The sequence below is a fragment of the Capricornis sumatraensis genome, chromosome 2 (assembly GCF_032405125.1).
Source record: "Capricornis sumatraensis isolate serow.1 chromosome 2, serow.2, whole genome shotgun sequence".
NCBI classification, from domain to species: domain Eukaryota; kingdom Metazoa; phylum Chordata; class Mammalia; order Artiodactyla; family Bovidae; genus Capricornis; species Capricornis sumatraensis.
The window spans coordinates 76,615,488-76,638,409 of NC_091070.1; the positions used below are offsets into that span (position 1 = coordinate 76,615,488).

The 22,922-nt window shown below is 37.6% G+C and overlaps 1 protein-coding gene across 4 annotated transcripts in view; it reads right to left on the reverse strand.

The window, feature by feature from the left end:
- Nucleotides 1-21,884, reverse strand: part of HNRNPC (heterogeneous nuclear ribonucleoprotein C) — a 45,085-nt gene extending 23,201 nt beyond the window's left edge. For all 4 annotated transcript variants that reach the window (XM_068965545.1, XM_068965543.1, XM_068965542.1 and 1 more), the window contains exons 1-2: nt 21,759-21,884; nt 16,646-16,671 (exon numbers count right to left, since the gene is read on the reverse strand). The gene's annotated coding sequence lies outside the window, so the exon portion shown is untranslated. The remainder of the gene's footprint in view (nt 1-16,645; nt 16,672-21,758) is intronic.
- Nucleotides 21,885-22,922: the final 1,038 nt, after the last annotated feature.

Sequence of the window (22,922 nt, forward strand, 5' to 3'; positions counted from 1 at the left end):
CTCCATTTACTTCTGGACTGCCACAGAATCATTCCAAACTATAAACCTTGCTGGCAAAGTTCTATTTTCTCAACCTGAGTAGACGCTACAGGGTTTTTGCTTTATAATAATTCATTAAGCTGGGTTTTTTAAGACAAATAGAAATGAAATAGACCTAAATGAGTATATTTGAGAGTGCCTCATGGGTCATATGGAGAAGGAAATGGCAACCCACGCCAGTACCCTTGCCTGGAAAATCCAATGGACAGAAAAGCCTGGTAGGCTACAGTCCATGGGGTCGCAAAGAGTCGGACATGACTGAGCGACTTCACTTCACTTCACATGGGTCATAGAAGTTTACATTTTGGAGTCACCCTTATAGGACAAGTCAATTTCTCATAACTTTTTAAAGATGGTAAGTAAATAAAAGCACATAGAATAAAAAATACATCATAATCAATTTCTTTCCTAAAATTAGTTTCAAAGATTAAAACTAAAGAGGGAAATATTTCTGAAATGACTCTTTGGTTACTCTGTAAACTGTTTAAACTCAGTAACAGACATCAAGAGGTTTCCAGAAAAGCAGAATCCCATCACCATATAAACAGAAAAAGATTGAGTATTTCCCTAGAGGTTACAGGGTGGTGGAATTCAAACCTCTACTTAATGGATGCATACACATGTATGTGCTTGCTATCTTTTCACCCCAGGTTATTTTCACAATTTTTTATCATCAAAGAATTACTAAGACTGGCGAGTAAAAGTCAAAACCAAGAATGCTGAGTTACTTGATTACACCAAAGGATGTATGTGTCCATTTGATTATGTTTTATGTTGAAGCATTAAAAGCAATGAGTGGCTCTATCAAGGATAAGAACTGCTCAAGATTCATGGATACAGAAGTGTGTTTCTATCACCAATGCTACCACATCAGTCATATCCTAAACCGAAACTCATGAAATCTACATCACGTAGATTTGGAATGGAGTTGGAATACAAGCTACCCTGTCAATTTATTTATTTTCAACTGTTCATCCTGCAGTTTGAGTTATGGTGTGCAACTCTCATATGCCTAAAGCAGTTTAAAGACGGTGTCGCTAGATGGCAGCAATGAGTTGACAAATTTTTTAAATGATAGCCATCTTGAATCCAAAGACTTCCTATCTCACACTGTCTTTCACAGTTTATCAAGAGTTTCTCAGTACCTCTTAGATACTATAAATTTCTCTACCTACCTAGAGCAACATCACCTGATCTAAACTGCTTTCCTTTAACACACTTAAGCTCCTATGTTGCCCCTTAAGTCCCTTTCACACTGCTTTCCTGTTATTCTTCCCCACCCCCATCATATTCTCTGCTTCCTGTCTTCATTGCATTCATCAGCAGGCAACAATAAACTGCCCATGTCTGCAAAAAGTTGGCCGGTGTACAGCTGGCCCTCCCTATCTGCAGATTCTGCATCTGTAGATCTAAACAATCATGGATCAAAAAATATTATGTGGGGAAATTTATTATATAAAGTTCCAAAACCCCAAACTTGAATTTGCTGCACATCATTTATAGAACATTTACACTATATTTACTTTTTAAACTCAGGTATGTTTTATTTTCAGAACATTTTCAACAGTAGAATATATGAACTGGCACAGAGCAGGTACTGCTTTGTTTATGCAAGCAGCCAGTGAGCCACTGTCTTTAAATGAATTAACTGTAATGTACAATACCCCACTAAGCACTGTATTTGGTGCTTCTTACACATACTGATTTTCCTTTTTTTGGAATATAGTTGCTTTACACTGCTGTGTAGCAAAGTGAATCATCTATAACGTGTACAAAGAGCCCCTTTTCTGGATTTCCTTCCCATTTAGGTCACCACAGAGCACCAAGTAGGGTTTCCTGTGTTACACAGTAAGTTCTCGTTAGTTATCTATTTTATACATAGTAGTGTATATATGTTAATCCCAATCTACCAGTTCACCTCCCCTTCCCCCATAGTATCCATGTTTGTTCTCTATGTCTGTGTCTCTGCTTCCTCTTTTAAGATAAGATCATTTATACTATTTTTCTAGGTTCCATACACATGCATTAACATATAAATTTATTTTTTACATTGTATTTTCTTTACAACTATTTATACTACATTAAGGTATTATTAATATAAGTAATTATATTATATTTGATAGTATAAGTAATCTAGAAAGAATTTAAAGTATATGAGAGGATGTGTATAGATTATATGCAAATACAGATGGTATACATAAAACACACCATTTTATACAAGGCACTTGAGCATCCCAGAATCTGGTTATCTGCCAGGGTCCTAGAATCAATCTTCCTAGAACACCAAGCGACTGTAATTTGCTCATTCCCAAAGCTAATTATTTATCAAAACACAGACACAGTCCCAAGGTAAAGACTATCATGTAAAGACTATTAACATGAAAAAATAGCACATGGTGGTATTTTCAGGCCACAAGAATACCAAATTGACCATTTTAAGTTAAGCTATATAGAACTGAATCACTTCATTGTACATCTGAAACTAATACAACACTGTCAATCAACTATACTTCCAGAACCAATTATAAAAATATTAACACTGAAAAACAAAAACAGATTAAAAGTAAAAATGGTACCCCACAGCCATCTAAACAAATGTTAGGGACCAATCTCACTCTACACGCCGGAAGTATCATAACTGTCAAAACAGTAAGACAAAATGGTCCCTCCAAAAGTTAGGAGCAACAAAAAAGGGGAATAAAATAATAAACCATTAACATGAAGAAGTGTTGGATTCCAAGTATGACTGACTATTAACTAAAAAAAAAAAAGTACCTCTACTACTACAGAAATATGAGTCACCACTTATACAAAGTGATCTAACATTATATGCTTCCTGTTTGACAAAATAAATGTATGTCACCTAAGCAATATTCTTAGTAAAATATTTGGCTTGAATCGATACAACAGGGAAACAATCAGATTTCAAGTCTGTGGGGACATTATACAGCACAACTTGTTAGGACTCCTCAAGAGTAGGAAGATTAAGAAAGCAACACCATGGGAAAGAGATCTTTTCTGTGAAAACAAGAGAAATTTAATGTAGATTGTGTGAGAGAGAATACTGAATCAGTGTTTGCCTTGTTGCAGTTCCCATCTCAAGTATCACGCCTGTAACTTTAATATCATTCAGGAGGGGACAAAAACACAGATCAAACATGGTACATTTAGACAGTTGTTACCAGAACAAGAAGAAGAAGGCTGAGACAAGAATGGCTTATTTTACAAAAGTACACATTATCTGTTCAAGTTTTTTCTTTTTTTTAAGAACCTACTCCAGCAAATGGAAAAGAAATATATACCACATCACACTCTTGAGCAAGTTCCCTCCAAAATAGTTTTTTCTTTCAGATATGCAGAATGATCACCCAGTGGGGTAGAGGAGGAAACTGGCACTAACACTGCTGTAACTAAGTAAAACTAGTATATGTTTCTGTAAGCTCATTTGAAAATCCTTTGTAAAGCTACTCCAGCAAAATGTTAATTAAAGCTAAGTGCTAAGCAACGGGGAGGTCAATAAATTTGTACTAATTAAGCAACTGATGACATTAAATAAATTTCAGGTAATCCTATTTTGGAATGGAAAGAGAAAAGATGTTTTGTAAATTCCTGGACAAAGTAGTAAAAAAAAGATTAGCTTTTTAACAAAAACATGTTGTAGAAAGTTTACATACTGGTAAAGATGTTAAAAGAATATACAACATATATAGAGGTTAGATGTCCTTTGCATTATAGGGGACTGAGCAACTGAACTAAACTGATAGAAGTTAGATACACATCTATAGCTACTGAGACAGGAAAAATGAATCAAAACATTAAAATATTGGTAATGGTTATCTCTGAGTGCTGATGCTGTTAGGTAAATATTTTCTCTCTCTGCATGTTTCCAAGTTTTAATAAGTATTTTATAATAATAAAAGAGGACTGTTCCTGTAAAAGTATAGTGCAACAGACCTCAATGACAAAAAAAACTAAATCACATAGATCAATGTCCCCAAATTCAAAAGATGATTAATCATTAAACTTCTTGAATTGCCACTGAAGTCAAGGAACTCACAACCTGGAAAAGATACTGAATTCTAAAACTTAACAGGCTCTGAACTCCATTCTAGATGCTACCCAGATGTTATCATGTCTGCCATCTTTAGCACTGTCAATATCTGTAGAATTCACTGTTTAGTGCAAGGCTCTGCATTTCATATACTCTTCTATCTAATTCATAGTCCTTGGTTCCAACCTGAAGAAAATTTCAAACTTTGATTGTGTTGTGTGAAGTATTAACAATCTCTCCCAATTCTCCAGATTTTTTCAACATACTATAAGCAGGTTCATCTGTCATTTTAAAGCTTAGTAAGATTAAGTCTTTGATTGTGTGAAAGTCAAAGTTGCTCAGTCCTGTCCAACTCTGTGACCCCATGGACTGTAGCCCATCAGGCTCCTCTGTCCATGAAATTCTCCAGGCCAGTATACTGGAGTGAGTAGCTGTTTCCTCTCCAGGGGATCTTCCCAACCCAGGCCTCCTGCACTGCAGGCGGATTTTTTACCACCTGAGCCACCAGGGAAACCCAAGAATACTGGAGTGGGTGGGTAGCTTATCCCTTCTCCAGGGGATCTTCCTGACCCAGGAACTGAACTGTGGTCTCCTGCATTGCAGGCAGATTCTTTACCAGCTGAGCTACTGTGTGGATCACAACCAACTGGAAAATTCTTAAAGAGATGGGAATACCAGATCACCTGACCTGTCTCCTGAGAAAGCTGTATGTAGGTCAAAAAGCAGCAGTTAGAAGTCGGCATGAACAACAAACTGATTCAAAATTGGGAAAGAAGTATGTCAAGGCTGTATGCTGTCACCCTGCTTATTTAACTTCCATGAAGAGTACATTATGAGAAATGCTGAACATCACAAGCTGGAATCAAGATTGCCAGAATTATCAACAACTTCAGATATGCAGATGATACTACCCTAGTGAAAGAGGCAGAAAGTGAAGAGGAACTAGAGTCTCTTGATGAGGATGAAAGAAGAAAGTGAAAAAGCTGGCTTAAAACTCAACATTCAAAAAGCGAAGATCATGGCATCTGGTCCCATCACTTCAAGGCAAACAGAAGAGGAAAAAGTGCAAACAGTGACAGATTTTACTTTCTTGAGCTCCAAAATCACTGTGGATGGTCACTGTAGCCACAAAATTAAAAAGATGCTTGCTCCTTGGAAGAAAGGCTATGACAAACCTAGACAGCATATTTAAAAAGCAGAGACATCACTTTGCGGACAAAGGTCCATATAATCGAAGCTATGGTTTTTTCAGTAGTCATATATGGATGTGACAGCTGGACCATAAAGGCAGCTGAGCGCTGAAAAACTGATGCTTCTGAACTGTGGTGTTGGAGGAGACTCTTGAGAGTTCCTTGGAGTGCAAGGGGATCAAACCAGTCAATCCTGAAGGAAATCAACCCTGAATATTTATTGGAAGGACTGATGCTGAAGATCCACTACTCTGGCTACCTGATAATAAGAGATGACTCACTGGAAAAGACTGTAATGGTGGAAAGATTAAGGCCAGGAGAACAGGTAACAGAGGATGAGATGGCTGGTTGGCACCACTGACTCAATGGACATGAGTTTGAGCAAACTGGGAGAGAGTGAAGGACAGGGAAGCCTGGTATGCTGTGGTCCACAGGGTTGCAAAGAGTCAGACATGACTTAGCGACCGAACAACGAAGATTAACACAATTTTCTTTCAGAAGTTTTTTTTATGCCATATTTTAGTTTTGAAATAAGAAGAATATCTATCCTCAGTCATGTCATGCCCATCGTGACTGAACTACATTTAAATTACTACTTTAACTACATTTAAATTAACTAACTTTGACATGAGAACTTTCTGAATAGAAAATACCAAAAAAAGAGACATTCCTATACTAAAATATACCCTAATTAAAAAGCAAAAAAACTGATGAATGTGTGCAATACGTATCTGTTCACAACAATTTAAGTCACTACTGTATATTAAAAAATAAAGACATTCTAATTTCAAACTTAACCACATAAGTGGCATGGACTTCCCTCTAGAAAGCCAATCCCTTCAAACACCAGATACTTCAATCATAAAATGAGTATCATTGAAAGCACTTTTCTCATAGGATAGGTATGAGGTGTAAGTGAAGATACAGAAAACACTGAACATGGTGCCTGGCACACAGCAAGTGTAGCCACTGCAGCTGCTCTTACTACTACATCATTTTCTATTATTGGTACATACCAATAAAAAGTGGGACACAGACACAAGGACACAAACGGTGATTAAAAGCTAAACCAAACACTATACCTACCAAACAAGTAGAAATATTTTAAACTGAAATTTCCACATGTTATTTCTGACAGTATGAACAGGTAACAGTATATTCATAAGTGGACTATTTTATCAAAGCCTTAAAATTGTACATGTTTTTAAAAAAAAACCTCATGCATATTCTGTAACTCAATAATCTTACCTCTGAGAACTTATCTGAAGGAATCAAGGATGTGGATATATTACAGTGAAAAATTGGAAAATAAAACACATATGAGACTAAATGAATTTCAGTACAACAGTCTAACTGGAAACAAGCAACAACTTTAAAAAAAAAAATTTATTGGGAATTCTGTCAGTCCAGAGGTTAAGAATCCATACTTCCACTGGAGGGGGCACAAGCTCATCCCTGGCTGGGGAAATAAGACCCTGCAAGCTGCATGGCACAGCCAAAATTATATATAATAATAAAAAAATAACTTGATACCAAGAGATTTTCAAGACGTTAAGCATACATAATACATATATTATCTAGAAGACTACGCACTAAAGTGCTAAGACATCTCAGGATATGGTAAGATCATGAGGTTGTAGAATACTCTTTTCTCCCAATCTTTCTTTAATATTGTAACAGTTTCTTAACTTTTTTTGTTCTGTAAAGATAGTTTCATGCTACCCTGGAATTTAATGATTATATGACTTGGTGTAGTCATCAATGCTTTTCTATAAATTTCTTGACAGAAGTTAGAAAAGTTGAGTGCTTCCCCTCCTTAATGCAACTCAGAACTATGTAAAATCAAGGAAATGGGCATCTTTAGGACAACAAAACTTTCACTAGATGTTGCATTCTGTAATTTGGTGTTTCTCATTCTATGTCTGTTGGCAGTCCCGACACACAGATATTGGGTATAATTCCCTGTGTACATGTGCTTAGTTGCCTTCAGTCATGTTCAATGCATGTGACAGAATGCAATGCAGCCTGCCAGGCTCCTCTGTCCATGGGATTCTCCAGGGAAAAATACTAAAATGTGTTGCTATGCCCTCCTCCAGGGAATCTTCCTGACCCAGGGATCAAACCTTACAGGGATTCCCTGGTGGCTCAGATGGTAAAGTGTCTGCCTGCAATGCAGGAGACCCAGGTTCAATTCCTGAGTCGGGATGATCCCCCGGAGAAGGAAATGGCAATGCACTCCAGCACTCTTGCCTGGAAAATCCCATGGACGGAGGAACCTGATAGGCTACAATCTAAGCTGCACTGGCAGGCAGGTTCTTCACCAACAATGCTGCCTATATTTACTAAACAGTAAATCCTTGCTTATCTATTTTATGTTTAGTAGTTTCTATCAATTAATTCCATACTCTTATTAATGTGTCCTCCTCACCCATCATTAAATGTTAAGTCACCTCTATTCTGTGAGTGTTACATCACACTTTACGGAAAGGGGAAAAATAGAGCATTTAAAAACCTATCATATTCTTAACTAAAACAACTTCTATACAGGAAAACTCCCCATCAACAACTGTTTCCTCAGAATATTTTAAACCATTTGAAAAAAAGTTCCTCAATCTGTAAGCATTAGGAGTATGTAAGAGACTGCTTTTCATAACAGAAGAATTACTTCAGTAAGGTCAATAAATCTTGACTGTTTTCAGCAAAACATTTGAGAAAAAGCAAACATAGCAATCGAGGTGAAATAAATTCATTATTCTGTTTTATGTCTCAAAAGCTGGGAAAAGAAAAAAATGGTCATAACTTAAGAGCCACCTTGACCTGCAAAGTTACATTTTTCAAATGTTTCAGCTATCATTTATTGCCGAGAAATAATTACACATTGGTCACATTATATATGATTTCCCTAAGAGCTCAGATAATTCAAAATACACACATTTCAGGATGGCATGTATATCTGATTACTAGCTTAAGTGGCTCAGACATTTATTCAGATTGCTTGATGGAAATTACTTTTTAATTCTATTTGGGAAGAGTCATTATCCAAAATTTGTACATAAGAGTCATCTTTAATACTGCATTATCTCAAATTTACATATCATGTGGCTACTTTATGACCCTCAGCTATGCTCCCCGAAGAGCAAACACACTTGTCAGAAAGTCTATTAAAATTTCCAATTCCCACGTAATAAAAAGGAGTGAAAGGGTAGGACATTGTATTCTGTATTTCTAAGAAGCTTCCAGATAATGATAATGATATGCTACTGCTGTGGATCACAGTCTGAATAGCAAGGGTCAACAATACTTACACATAAGACTTCATTATCTTGTAGAAAGCTTCAATGTTATCAGTGAACTCAAACTGAACCTTTAGTAACAACAAATAAACTTTTTGAAGTCTCACCAGGAGACAAAATCAGGGGAAAAAAATCAAGACTTTTCAGATTTTGCAAAGATAATACTATAGTTTTGCTATGTAACAGCGAGTGGGATCTGGGCAAGCATCCAGCTACCAGATATAATACATTAACATTTCTGCAATAATACATAAGTATAGCCACTAAATATAACAAAGACTATAAATAATCTCACGTCAGTTGAAGTCAGGTTCTGTGATCAAACTGATGAAAAACTGTCACAGATTTCTGAATTGAGAACAAAAGATCTGATGGTACAACAAAATAATTTTTAATAAGCAAGCCCAACTTAAAGTTACTACATCATTCTCCATCTCTCAGATCCAAGCAACTAACACACAATCCCAGAATTTAGCAGTAAAATGTGTATGTGTGCTAAGTTGCTTCAGTTGTGTCTGTTTGTGACCCTATCGACTATAGCCTGCCAGGCTGCTCTGTCCATGGCATTCTCCAAGCAAGAATACTGGAGTGGATTGCCATTTCTTCCTCCAGGGGACCTTCGTAACACAGGGATTGAACCTGAGTTTCTTAGGTCTCATGCATTGGCAGGCAGGTTCTTTACCACTAGCGCCACTTGGGAAGCCCAAAATGTATATGAAGTACAGCAAATTCCATCTTTTGCTAGCCTGAAAACTCAATTTTATCACACATGAGGATAATCATTACCAAGCTTCTCACTCAAAATTTTACACTTATCTCTGATTAATAGAAGTTTCCAAATTCTAGGAAGAAATAAGCAAAACATAACACGTAAGCAAAAAAACAGTCATCCAAGTTACCATTTCCATAGAAAAAACACAACTAGAGAATGCCTTATTCAGTCCTCAGAGTAGTACCTTAGGGTCTTCAAATATATTACATGTTTCTGTGTGTTAAGAGTCCTTATCTTTCCAAGAAACACTGAAATAGCTATAGATGAAATAAAATTATTTACTTCAAAATAACATGAAGGGAAGGGAATGGATGCAGGTATAGATAAAAACAAGATTACCCCCAATTTGCCAAAGCTGGACAAGTTCCTAGCAATTAACCTGGCAGCAGCCTTTTACTCAGAAAATGTATTAACTCTTTAAACATTGTTACTCTTCAATTAATAGACTTATCAAACATGAAAACATTTAAATTTCAGGACCAAACCCTGAAACATAATGAAAAAGACTCAAGAAATTAACAAAATTAGAAGTCAAATATCAGTGGTCACTTACATTAAGTAAATTATTTTTACCTTTTTCAGAGAGCAACCTAGATTGGAGCTTTTAAAACATGCATGCTCTTGAAGTTATACTTCTAGGGCTTAATTCTAAGCAAATAACTAAGGGTTATTCACAAAATCTTAGCTGTAAGACTGTTCAATTGCTTTTAAAAGGAAAAACCTAAGAACTCAACAACAGAGTACGCAATAGTAAGCAAGAACATTGTGTAAGTATGCAATGTAATACTATGCAGTTATTAAAATCTTTAGGAGAGCTGTATCTAATAACATCTTATATTGATGTTACGTTCATGCTGGGAAAAAAAAAGAAAGACTACTTAAATGTATGTGTCATATGTAGGGAGCCTTCCAGGTGGTTTGGTGGTAAATAATCTGCCTGCCAATGCAGGAGACACAGCAGAGGCAGGTTCAATCCCTGGGTCAGGAAGAGCCCGCGGAGGAGGAAAGGGCAACCCATTCCAGTATTCTTGCCTGGGAAATCCCATAGACAGGAGTCATATGTAGGACATTACTTTTTCAAAAGCATACATACACCAAAAAAAAAATAAGAAAAAGTCTGAAAGGACACATCAAAACTTTTATTCTGGATGGGTAAGTACGCCTTTTTGATGGGCCTCCATTGCATTTTCTAAATTTTATATGTACATGCATTGCTTAATTTGGAATAAGGCTAAAATAAAGATGGGGGTAATTTCTTTTAAAATCCGCATCAATCAAGTGATCTGATTAATCTTCCTTTTAAATTCTTAGTAAAACTACATCTTAACACAAACCATTAATTCCAACACAGGAAGCCAACAAACTTTCAAGGATTAACAAGGGAAATTTTTTCCTAGGAAAGCACACTTTACTACCTCAATTTTAGCTGTTAAGTTTCTTAAAGTTATCACAAAACTACTAAGGCAAAGACACTATAGTTACACAATTTTCAGAATTCAGAATTTAGTAAGAGGACTACGGGAGATTTTTCATTTAACATGTACTCAACTATTCCTAAATGTTATTCCAGACAAGTTAGAAAAGCCTAAGACTGGTTCAATGAATTTCCAGCGAGTTATATTAGTTCTGAAACCAACTCAAAAGCCATAGGTTAATCTAAACAATAAAAAGGAAGAGTATTTCAGAAAGGTCAAACTGGAATCAGATTAGATAGGAAGAAAAACTCAGATGCCCTTTAATCTACTATATGTGTGCTCAGTCGTGTCTGACTCTTTGAGACTCCACAGATGAAGCCCACCAGGTTCCTCTGTCCACGGAATTTTCCAGGCAAGAGTACTGGAGTGGATTGCCATTTCCTAGTCCAGGGGATCTCCCCAACCCAAGGATGGAACCTGTGTCTCCTCCATTTGCAGGCAGATTCTTGACCACTGAGAAACCTAGGAAGCCCTTAGTCTACTGTGTTAGCTCCTTAGTCATGCCCAACTCTTTTCAACCCCATGGACTGTAGCCCACCAGACTCCTCTGTCCATGAGATTTTCCAGGCAAGGATACTGGAGTGGGTTGCCATTTCCTTTCCTATGGCTACTGCTTAAAAATAGCTATGTATTCCCAGTAGAGAATAAATCCTTAAAAAATGACAAAGTTCTTTCAAATTTTTATTAAAGCTCCATCACCAGCAATACATCAGCCTACATCGTCAAATGCTAATGGGACTCATTCCATCACAGGCAAACCTAATTTAAGGCTGCTTTTACAACTAAAAAAAGTCGCTTACTAAACTACCACAGAAGCCAGTTATGCTATTTATATTCAGACATAAAGTCAAAGAGCTGAAGTATATCGACAATAAGGAGTTATAGGTTTAATTAGAAGCAAAATACTGTTGTGTTGCTCAATAATGGTCTTTGAACACACAAAGCAAGTTTCCTTCTAACCCTAAGTCCTTCCCACTTGTCCAGAAGTAATCCATCAATGGTGTTTCACGTTTATTTTTCCAGATATTTCTCTGTATCTTACACAGAAGAAAATAAACTTCTATAATATGTGAGCTGATGAAAAGTGCTAAAGAGCAGTTAGAAGGCTAAGTGAGAGAAAACACTGAGGTGATGACCTTTGAGTAAGAACGAAAATGAACTGAGGAATCCAACCTGTCTGGGGAAGAAAACCCACCCCGCCCCCGCCCCGCCCAAAAAGGCTTCTGAGGTAGGAACATTTAGTACATCCAAATCTCAGTTAAGGAGGCCAGTGTGGCTGAAGCAGAGTAGCATACAATTAAAGAGGAGGAGGTGCGTAACAGATCATACAGCACATCCTGTAGATCACAACACAATTTTGACTTGAATGCTGAACTAGGCAGCTATTAAGTGAGTTTCAAACCAGAAACTCAGGCAATACATTTTTCAAACATTATTATTCTAACAGGATCAATCTAGCTACCACACACTAGGGTGGAGGTATAAAAGAAATATAAATCTATTGCAATAATGTGCCAAAGACAAATGATGACTTGAAACTGGATCAAGTCACAGCAGAATGAGTGGTGAATCCTGGTTATAATTTAAAGGCAGAAATGACAGTGTTTTCTACAATGCCAAAGATGAGGTATGAGAAAAAAAAGTCAAGGATGGCTAACCAAAGTCTGGCTTGACATGAAAATGCCAGTTTCATTAACTGAAATGGGCAACACTGCAGAAGAAACTGGTTTGAGAAAAGAGCAGGAGCCCAGTTTTGGACTTTTAAACTAATACATACTTAACACTCACGGAAGCTGTCAGGTGGGTAACTGGATAGAGACAATAAAGAGAAGTCCAGGCTGGTGATATATGTTTGGGCATCATCAGCTTATAGATAGTATAGAAAATCATGTGACTGAATGAAATGACCCAACGAAGTGTGAGTAGAAAAGTGAAGTGGAAGAACTGAACCACAGAGCTAAGTGGGAGAAGGAATAGCCAGAAAGAGAATAAAACCTGGAAGCTAAGTAAAAAATAGTTTAAAAAAGTGGCAGCTCAACTGGTTAAATCATACCAAAAAGCATGATAAGGATTGAAAGGACCACTGGATTTAGCAAATCCCTCTGGGTTACACATTTTTAAAAACCATAAATTATACGATTACTTTTTTCTCCCAACTGAAACTCACTTTTAAATGTTTATTATTTCCCTAAAGAATGTTGCTACAACCAAAGAGTCTTCAGAATTATACTACAAGCCTGTATCTACCCAAATAATCACCTTGGATACTTCATGCTATTTAAACTGTTGTAAACTGAACAAAATAGTTTAACAATGACATTTTGCTTAAAACTTGCTGAAAACAGAAGTCCAGAGCAGTTTTTTGTTTTAGGCATTTTAATCAAATTAAAGATGTTTTTCTAGAATACTTCACATGTCAAGTACAGTCAGTCTAGTATGATTAAGACTTGATATCTATAGTTTTAACTGCTTGGGTTGAATCCATACCTCACTTGACATTAGGTATGTCTAACTTTGGGCAAATTACGGAAATCTGTGCTGGAATAGTCTCATCTCCAAAATGTTAAAGACAGTAATATTTACATAAGGTTACGATAATTAAGTTAACACAGGAACTTTAACAGTAATGGACAAATGGTTAAGTTTCCCGTTTACCACTTTCAAGAAACTGAAGTTTTTGTACTGCATTTTTCCTTTCAAATAGGAAAGCTATTATGTCAGGTCTGACTCAACAGGGATGTTAGAGAAATAACTTTCTAAAGCCTAACTAAATATCCTCTTCAAACTCTTGTTCATTAATACACACAAAGAAATCTCATTTGAAAAACCAGGCCAAGTACCCTCAGGCCTAGGATTACTATCTTCTTCAAAAGATGAATAGATAGTGGCCTATTTTAACAAGTCTTCTAACCTAGTCTTTAGTCCTACTTACACTTAGTCTTCGTTACTAACATTACCCACACAACTGCCAAAAGGAAATTTCAATAAAGTAACCAGATCTCTCCAATCTCCAAAGTCCTCAAACAAATTCCTATTGTGTCTGAAGTAATCTAGATATTAAACATGGGCCCATATACTATGCTTGGTTCTCGCCTACCTTTCCAACTTCATGTCTTTTCTCTGTATTCCTGATGACTTATTGTATAGTAGGATTTCTTGCACTAAGGCCAACTCCCTCCTACCCAACCCACCCTCACCCATCTGGGCTTTCTAAGATAATCCAACTTCTGACCTCAATTTCAACATAAGCCAGCTCCTAAGGTCTCTTTGCTGGCAGCACCCTTTCACTGCCGTATCTGTATCTGGCTCCCTGAACTATCATCTCTTTTCCTTCATGGGTCTAGACTGTGAAAGTGCTATTCTTTTCTCTCTCCTCTCAATGGTCTATAATACTCAAGAGGGCAAGAGACAGTATGTTTTGTTCACCTGTATATGCCCAAGCCTAGTGGTGATTTTCAGATAAGCACTCAAATGTTTAATAAACAACATTTCTAACTTGAAAGCTGGGAATCTTCCCAAATCTGTCACTCTTCATATCACAGCCACCACCAAATCCTAAATTTAATGGTTCCTAATCCCAGCACCATTGCTTTTGGCAGTGATATTTGCCCAGTGAACTGGCCAGTAAAGCCAGTTCATTATTCTTCCCTCTATTCCAGTTTCTTACTTATCACCTACTCCAATCTCATTCTCCTCTATGGCCATTTCCTCATGGCTATTACAATGACATTTCTAAAAATGAAAATCTGATATCATTCCTCAGTTCAGAATCTTTTAATAGTCATCAGTTTCTGGATAAAGTACAAATTTCTTGGCGTGGTATTAAAATTTTTATAATCTGGCCATAACTCTCTAAAAGCCTTTCCTGACCTCTTTTAAGAGTCAATGAGGTGCCCATCTATTGCACAGTTCTATAGGCTCTGTGCCTACCTTTAACCACAGTGACATTTTATCATCCATCTGTCTCTCTCAAAAGGTTATGAGTCCCTGAAGAACCATTATACTTTTTTGCATTCCACAAACCAGAAGAACATGACCCGTAAAATAATGGATTTGTAAAAGGGTATCAATAAAACCTGGACCTAAAAGAAAATTTTCCATTCCTCTTCCAGGTAACCTTACAACATTTTACTTAATTTTCTCCCATTTTGCTTTCCTTTGAGGCTGCCTTCAGTTTTCACTTTTAGATTTTACGTTCAATAGGAGTAAGGGGAGGGGTCAAGTATGTGATCCACTCCTGTACACACAGCTAAGTATACCTTTAAAAGCCACTCTACTTCTCCCCTGGCCTTACCCCAACTCAGTATTAAAGCAACTCTCAAGTGAATTATCAAAACGTTTCACCGTTGTCAGTAAATTACTGTGTGTTAGTCACTCAGTTGTATCCTACTGTCTGCGATTTCTACAGGTTGCTATTATTTTTAACACTTTGACTATCCACATCCTTATTAATCTCTGCATTTTTCTTGTGAATATTCAGTCTCATTAACCTTTGGAACACAGTCAATTCCCTAATATGTAGCTGGGCCAGAAGTAATCACTGAAAAACAGGTCAATCCTTGATCTTTCCTGGTTTGGATACAGAGATTATACAGATTTTCCTGCTGAGGTTAAAAAGTTTATTTATCCTTTTCTTTTAAAAAAATCTTCCAGTCAGATAGCATTTCAATATCAAAGCATGTTTCTTGTGGGTTGATTCATGCTAAATTTTAATGATAAAAAAGCCTAAATAGAATAGAATCCAAATTTATCGTCACAATCTAAAGGTAACTCTAAATGACAGAAAATGTTTACTAATTTGCAATAACCTAAGAAAAAATGAACACCTAACATATTTGTCTTGCTGATCACTAAAACATGTCATTTTCATTCTAAAATATATGTAAACTTCAGCTGCTCTTTGCTTTATGAAAAACCCTCAGCACCCCAAGTTTGACACTCATAATTCCATTAGTATAAAAAACCCTGAAGGGTCCTTCCTTAGAAAGCATCTTTTGAGATGTACACACAAAAGCCTAACCTAAACATTTCCAGAAGCTATCACCTGCACCACATCAACTTAAACAGGTGTTATTTCCTAGTCTTTCCAATGAAACCAAGTGGACCTCACACCTCTTACCATCACCCAGGAAGGGTGTGCATCTGTTCCGAAGGCCCCCCTGGCTCCAGGTCATCCTGGCTGCTGCTGCTCCAGGCTGGGCATCCATGTTGCTGCAGCTTGTGGTTTGTGATGATGGGTAGTGTACAGGAAAAGCAGGATGGGATTTCAAGGGAAACAGGAGGGGGATGGCTTTCTGAGAAAATGCCATCACCATCATAGGTGTTAAGTAATACCACACACATTTTATTGCAGCACAGTTTAAAAATTTAACAAATGAAAGATTAAAAATAAAAAAAAATAAAAATAAAAAAATAAAAAATACAGACGTCCAGAGATGCTCTAAAACAGTTAAGTTAAAGATCAGGAAAAATAAGGTCACAGACTTAACAGCCAGTAAAATTCTTTCGAGCGTGGGGAAGGGGATAAGGGCAAGGGGGGAGGGTTGGGAGAGAAAAGGTTTATGTGATCAATCCACTTAAAAATGCTAATGCCTTCACTTTCTCTCCCAAGATGTAAAACTCCAAAGTCAATCAGGAGGCCGGAGAAATTCTTAATGAACATTCAGAAAAACTCGATTTTAATCCGGTTAAAAATCATCAGTGTCATTATCATCATCATCATCACCATCATTAAGTATAATAAATAATAGTAACTAGTAACAACAATAAAAAGGAAATCAGCGGAAAGTCAGGAAAAATGTAAAAAAAAAATTGGAATAACTTACTGTAGCTGAAGATCAAAAAAATCTCACTGTAAAAAAACAAAAATAAAAATAGCCCAGATTAGAAAAATGGGAGGTGCAAAAATGTCAAGTCAGTAAAGTTCATTTCTTTTCTCTTTCCAAAAGCAGTTTCCACAAAAACCGCAAGGGTAAAGTTCTCAGTAGCAGACAAGCAAAGCCCTTTCCACATCATCTATCAATCTTAAAAATACACGAGGAAGTAGAGAGGTCAGTTTATGAGAGGCTAAAAGGCTCCTCCTCCTCTAACCCAATTGCTGCAGAAAAAATAGAAATAGAAATTTAAAAATTACATCTTAAATCCAAGTCCCGTTTTTGGAAACAATTGAAAAAAAAAAACCACCTGTAAATTTGCCGTAGTGCACACCAAGTTGCATCATTATGTTTAAAATGTCTTTATAAAATCAGTTTTGGAATGGGAATGTGTGTGTTCTGGAAGGGTGGGGAAGGGAGGTTAAAAATCAAAGCTGAGCTCCAGTGAGTAGGGATGGGGTTCGCCTTGCTGCCCTGTGAAAGGAGAAGGGACAGATTGAGTCAGAGTTCCTCAGAAATGTTGTGCCCTAAACCCCCAAGACAGAAACATCTGTCCATTTCATGTAACATTCTGGTAAAACATAACATCCCACTGGATGGGGAGAGCCTCTATCGAATTATCACCTCTACCAGTGACTGGCTTCACAATTCTTCAATGTCAGTAGGTGACTATTTTAATTACATATGCACCTGTATTCCCTTAAGGGTCTCAAAAAAATATCCACATTCAAACACTCCTCTTGATAATCAATTTGGCCAAAAAGAATTTAGAAAAACCAGATAAACAGAGATGAAGTGAGCAAATGTTAAACATCAGAAAGCAGATCTGTGTTTTAAATTTTAGGCCCAGGTAGCTCTTCCTACCATACAAACTGAAGGGGAAGGGTCTACTCTGAAGATACATACTAAAGATGACATGTAGTCTCAAAACCAATGAGTGGTCAATCTGTAAAACCTGACAGAATCTGTCAGGGAAACAGTTTAAATCAAGAGCACATTAATCCACTCAGTAACAAAATGAAAAGTCAGATGAAGGAAAAAAGATTATTATGGCTACTGACTACACAATGTTAAAAAAAAAAAAAACAGGCAAAAAGGTGTTTGTTTCTTTGTGGTCCCACTGTTTACAAATAGTACATACTGCTACTCCAAGATAGCAATTCTAAGAATCTGATACATACCGTCACAACAGACTGGCTAAGATTTGCAATTAGATTGTAGGTCTTTGAGCAATAAGAACGACTGTACTTGCATTTTAATATTCAGCCATGAGGTTTTATTCTCCTTTCCAAATGTCAGTGAACTAAAAAAAAGTAAGCTGAGCTTTTAAAAAGTGTTCCTTAAGTCAATTACAAATTAATGACTAAAGCAATGGAAAAGGTACTATTAAATCTAATTCTGAGAAGTAGCAAACCAAATAAGCTACTTTTACGCTTAGACTGCGTTAAATTTTAACTGATGTGTTAAATGTTACAAATGTACAAACTATTTAGAAAAAGTTACAGAAAATGTACAATTATTTGAATGTACATTCAAATATACATTTTGAATGTGTAAGTGTAAGGGATGTTCAGTTATGGTGAGACATTCAGTTTTCTTCTTTGGAATCACAGCCTGAACTTGGTACTCAATAATGTCAGGATGTTAAATAACTGGTTCAGCTACAAACAAATCCTCTGCAAACATGTTATAAGGTTAGAAAGTAATGTAAAACATTTACATCTTTCGAATTTAAGAACTTAAGATGTCTTCCAAGATACTATGCTTAATTGATGAGCTACCCCTCATAAAAATGATTAACCAAGTTAACACCAAATTGTAACTTTTGCAATTAATAGTACACCTGTAGTTTATACTTTGTCAAATCTCTAGATTTCTTCTTCTAAAGGGGTATTCTCAAAGTGAGGGCTGCCAACTAAGATAGCGTGGCACATACTAGAAATGCACATTAACAGGGTCTACCCCAGACTGACTTTATTAGAAAGTGGTGATGGAGAGCCCAGCAATGTTTTAACCAGCCCTCTTGCTGGTCCTAATGTCTGCTCATGTTTAAGAACCACTGTGTAGAGTTTAATAAGGAATCTCTATCCCCTAATTAGGATCGAAACACAGTAACTCGAAAATTATAACCTACCACACTAAATGCTATACCATAAAGCCCTACAGAAATCCCTTTTCCCTTTATAAACCTCAGATTTCCAATGTCTAAGAGAACACATGCAGCTATGCTACATCTTAAAGTTCTGATTTTCACCATAGTCAACTATCTAGTAAGTCTATTCTGTACAAAATTTTAAGCCTCCCTGGTCCCAATGAGAATGAATGAGTATATATTAAGTATGAGCAAATAATGTTCCCCAAAGACAACTAATTAAATGATCTGAAGACTGAAATACTGTTATTAAGACAGTTAACAGTAATTACTAATATACAAAAACTGCTGTCAACAATAAAACTATTTCTGCACACTATTTAGCCTTCTGGCAAAAAATCACTTGAATTACAGAAAATAGACATTAAGAGGTAAGAAGTCTAAGTTGCTTCAGTCGTGTCCGACTCTGTGTGACCCCACAGACGGCAGCCCACCAGGCTCCCCTGTCCCTGGGATTTTCCAGGCAGGAACACTGGAGTGGTTTGCCATGTCCTTCTCCAATGCATGAAAGTGAAGTCGCTCAGTCGTGTCTGACTCTTCTGCGACCCGATGGACTGCAGCCTACCAGGCTCCTTTGCCCATGGGATTTTCCAGGCACGAGTACTGGGGTGCCATCGCCTTCTCCGTGAGGATAGAGACTGTACCTTTTTTCCTGTTTCCCTGGTTCGCAGTAACAACATCATTCTGGTGGGGAAAGCAGGCCAGTTTATGGCAGCCTTGGTGGGAAACGCGGATCTTGCATTTACCTAGGTTGGGGGCAGGAGGACCCTCTCTGGAGGGAATGCTAAAGGGGTATACATGAGTAAGACAGGAGGCTTTGGGTTCACACAACCCCGTGACAACAGGGCAGGCTGGGCTGGAGGCCTTGCCCTTGAGTTTCTGAAGCCCCAGGGCTCTTGTTAAGACCCCTTATAAATATAAAACTGAATTTCATAAAGTTTAACTGACTTTATAAGCAGCAGGAGGGGAAAAATCCAGTTCTCTTAACTCCTAGACCAGGGTTCTTTCAACTGTCACACTTCCCACTTGACATCTCACACATCCACCAGTTAATATAAATTAATCTTTAAGATTAGAAAAATTAGCTATTTTGGAGCTTATTCCATGTTTCTAACAGCAATTCCATCCAAAACAAGGTCACACAGCTATGCAAAACCCTCTAGAGACCTAATCAGGAATAACATGTGTTTATATCCTCTACCAAAGAAAACAGCAGGAGGCATGAGCATGGGAAACAGAGTCCTCCAGCTTAAGCCATCCTTCTTAAATCCCTCTTCTCCAGCCAACATGAAAATGTTACTAATGCCTATCTATTTGAATCAAATCTAGTTATTTCAGATTGATCTGTGGCCAAATCATTCCAGATGAGTGATATTAAACTGTTACCTTGGTACATGCTGATCCTAAGGAACCCATTTCTAACACCTCAAGGCAAGAAAAGTGCACTTCAAATAATTTTATTTCCATCTAAGAATTTAACCATTCTTAAATACTGATTTCCTACATTTCTCTTTATTTGCCAACAATATTAGGCGTATGATTTCCTAAATTAACCAATTATTGCCCTTTTAAAGTCCATGTGACAATCTAAATGCTTAAGCTTTTATTTTTTTTAAGGCAAAGCTTTTGATTCTATTACAAAATCTATATGCTAAGGGATCGATACATAGCTACCTACAGTAACAGTTTTAGCTTCTGTTCCTAAGGGACAAATTTACCCAGTATGGGCTTAAACTATACTTAACATTACTTTTTGTGACTGTTTAACACATTATGAAAAACAAAATCACCTAAATCTTACACAAAGATGAAAAAAAAAGCGATTTTGTGATACTTTGAAACTTATGTAATTTTTAAAAACCTGGCAAAAACTGTTTAGTAATTTTCAGGGCTTAGCAAATAGTAACCACCATAATACCTGCTTAACAAAAAGCATATAATTATGCATTTTTGCCAACTTTGGGATGGTCCGGAAAATTAATGCCAGATATCCCGAAAATCAAACTTCACAAAATCTTAGGACGTCACATTAATAAACGCAATACTCATAATCTTTTCCCCAAGAGCAGTTTGGGTATTTCCAGTTACCGCTAGTCCTTGCTGTAATTACTTTTAACATCTACGATTTCAACGGAGAGGTAAAGCCACTTGACTTAACCTGGAGACCAAATTCCTTACTAGTTCGGCTGATTAATATGACCCAGGCAATCAACACTCATGCCTCGGTTTCTGTCTAAGAAAGATAGTATACCTACCTCAAGCAAGTTCCACTAACTTATATATTTCAAGTGATTTGTAACCTGCAGATAAAAATCCAGCTTTAATTATTACTGTTAATATGTAAATCAGATTACAATTTTTTAAATAAAATTGAAAATATTTCGAGGTCCATCATTTGTTCAGAGAGGCGTAAACTAAAAAGTAATCAGTAAAATATTAAAACTATTGTTTTCATATTTATACCCTGCGGTACGCTCCAGAATTTGGAGGCTCGCGGTACAAAAAATTTCTGCTTGATAACCCTTCCCCATCCCCCACTTAATTTTAAAATTTAACAGGAAGCATCGGCACTACATTAACTTGAACTACATTCATGAGCACCTTTGATCATCCGTTTCACAATCTGAGTCCTCATGGTCACCGAAAATTAAAGGACAGCCGTTAACGCAAGAAAGCGAAAAAGAAAAACAGCATTTTCCCTGCCGATTGTGGCCTAGAGAACACTGGGTTAAAAATCTACTCAAGGGCTGCGGCCTAGAAAACTCCCCGCGTAAGATCTAATCCCCCAAACCGGAGAATAAATGGGGGCCTGCTTACTCTACCGAGGGGAGGGTTCCCTCGTCCTCTCTCCCACTCCACCTCGCGCTCCCCAAAGAACCCAGCGCTTCCTCTGCTTCCGCTCCCTCCACTTACCAGGAGGGGGAAGGGAGAAGAGATTCGATTTTGAATCTCCTACCCCTGGGTTCTACGTGAAGAAGCCGAGTGCTGCTCGAGGTCGGCACCGCGGTCACAATCGCTCAGTCTTCGCCTCTTCACAAAATGGCCCCCGAGTCTCCTCTGCCGCCGAGGCGAAGGCCTAGGCCCGCCCCTCTTCTGAGAATCCTCCTATTGGCTGCGAGTTTTCTCGCTCCCGCTTCTCATTAGACAGTTCTACCGCTCTTCACAATTCTATCCAATCACAATCAGTAGTGGATTAGACTAATCTAGAGAATTTCCACATGCGTGGGAGAAACTAGTTTGTAACTGGTTATATTTCCTGTCATTTATCTTCTAAGACATGCTTATTGGCCACTGTACCCTGACGAAGCTCTGGGTGGAAACTGGCCTTTGTAAGGCTCATCGCTTCACATCCGGGTATCCGAGATATCTGATTGGCGGTCTCAGTATCCCATCCCTACTCTTCAGAGCGCCTAGAAGGAGGCCCACCCGGATCTCGGAATTCCCGCGGCGCTGGGAGGAGGGGGGTGCGGCGGATGAAGATTGCCGGGTCTGGTTTGGTAGACTTCCGAAAGGTCTGCCCTAGCTCCCGGCCTAGGTAAAAGGAAAAGCTGTAGCCCGCGGGGTGGACAAAAAATTTTTTTCTTTGACTGGGGAGGGAGCACTAAAAGCTAGAATACAAACCAGCCCTGCAGTTTTTCCAACCCTAGAGCTCCTTTCTGGACATTTCTCAGCTTGTCAAGCCCTTCAAACAACCCATAACTCACGCAAAACAACTGACTTAACTCACCTCTCCACTGCAAAAGGTAAATAAAGTCTAAAATACTGGCCTGGGATACTACAGCATTCGTCCTCTGGCCCCAAGTCATCTCACTTTCCTTTTTTTTCCCCAAAGTGGTGAGGCTGAGGGAGTGTATTTATTTATTTTTAATATAAATTTATTTATTTTAATTGGAGGTTACTTTACAATATTGTATTGGTTTTGCCATACATCAACATGAATCCGCCATAGGTATACACGTGTTCCGCATCCTGAACCCCCTCCCTCATCCCTCCCCGTATCATCCCTCTGGGTCGTCTCAGTGCACCAGCCCCAAGCATCCAGTATCATCATCTCACTTTCTAATACCCTATATGCCA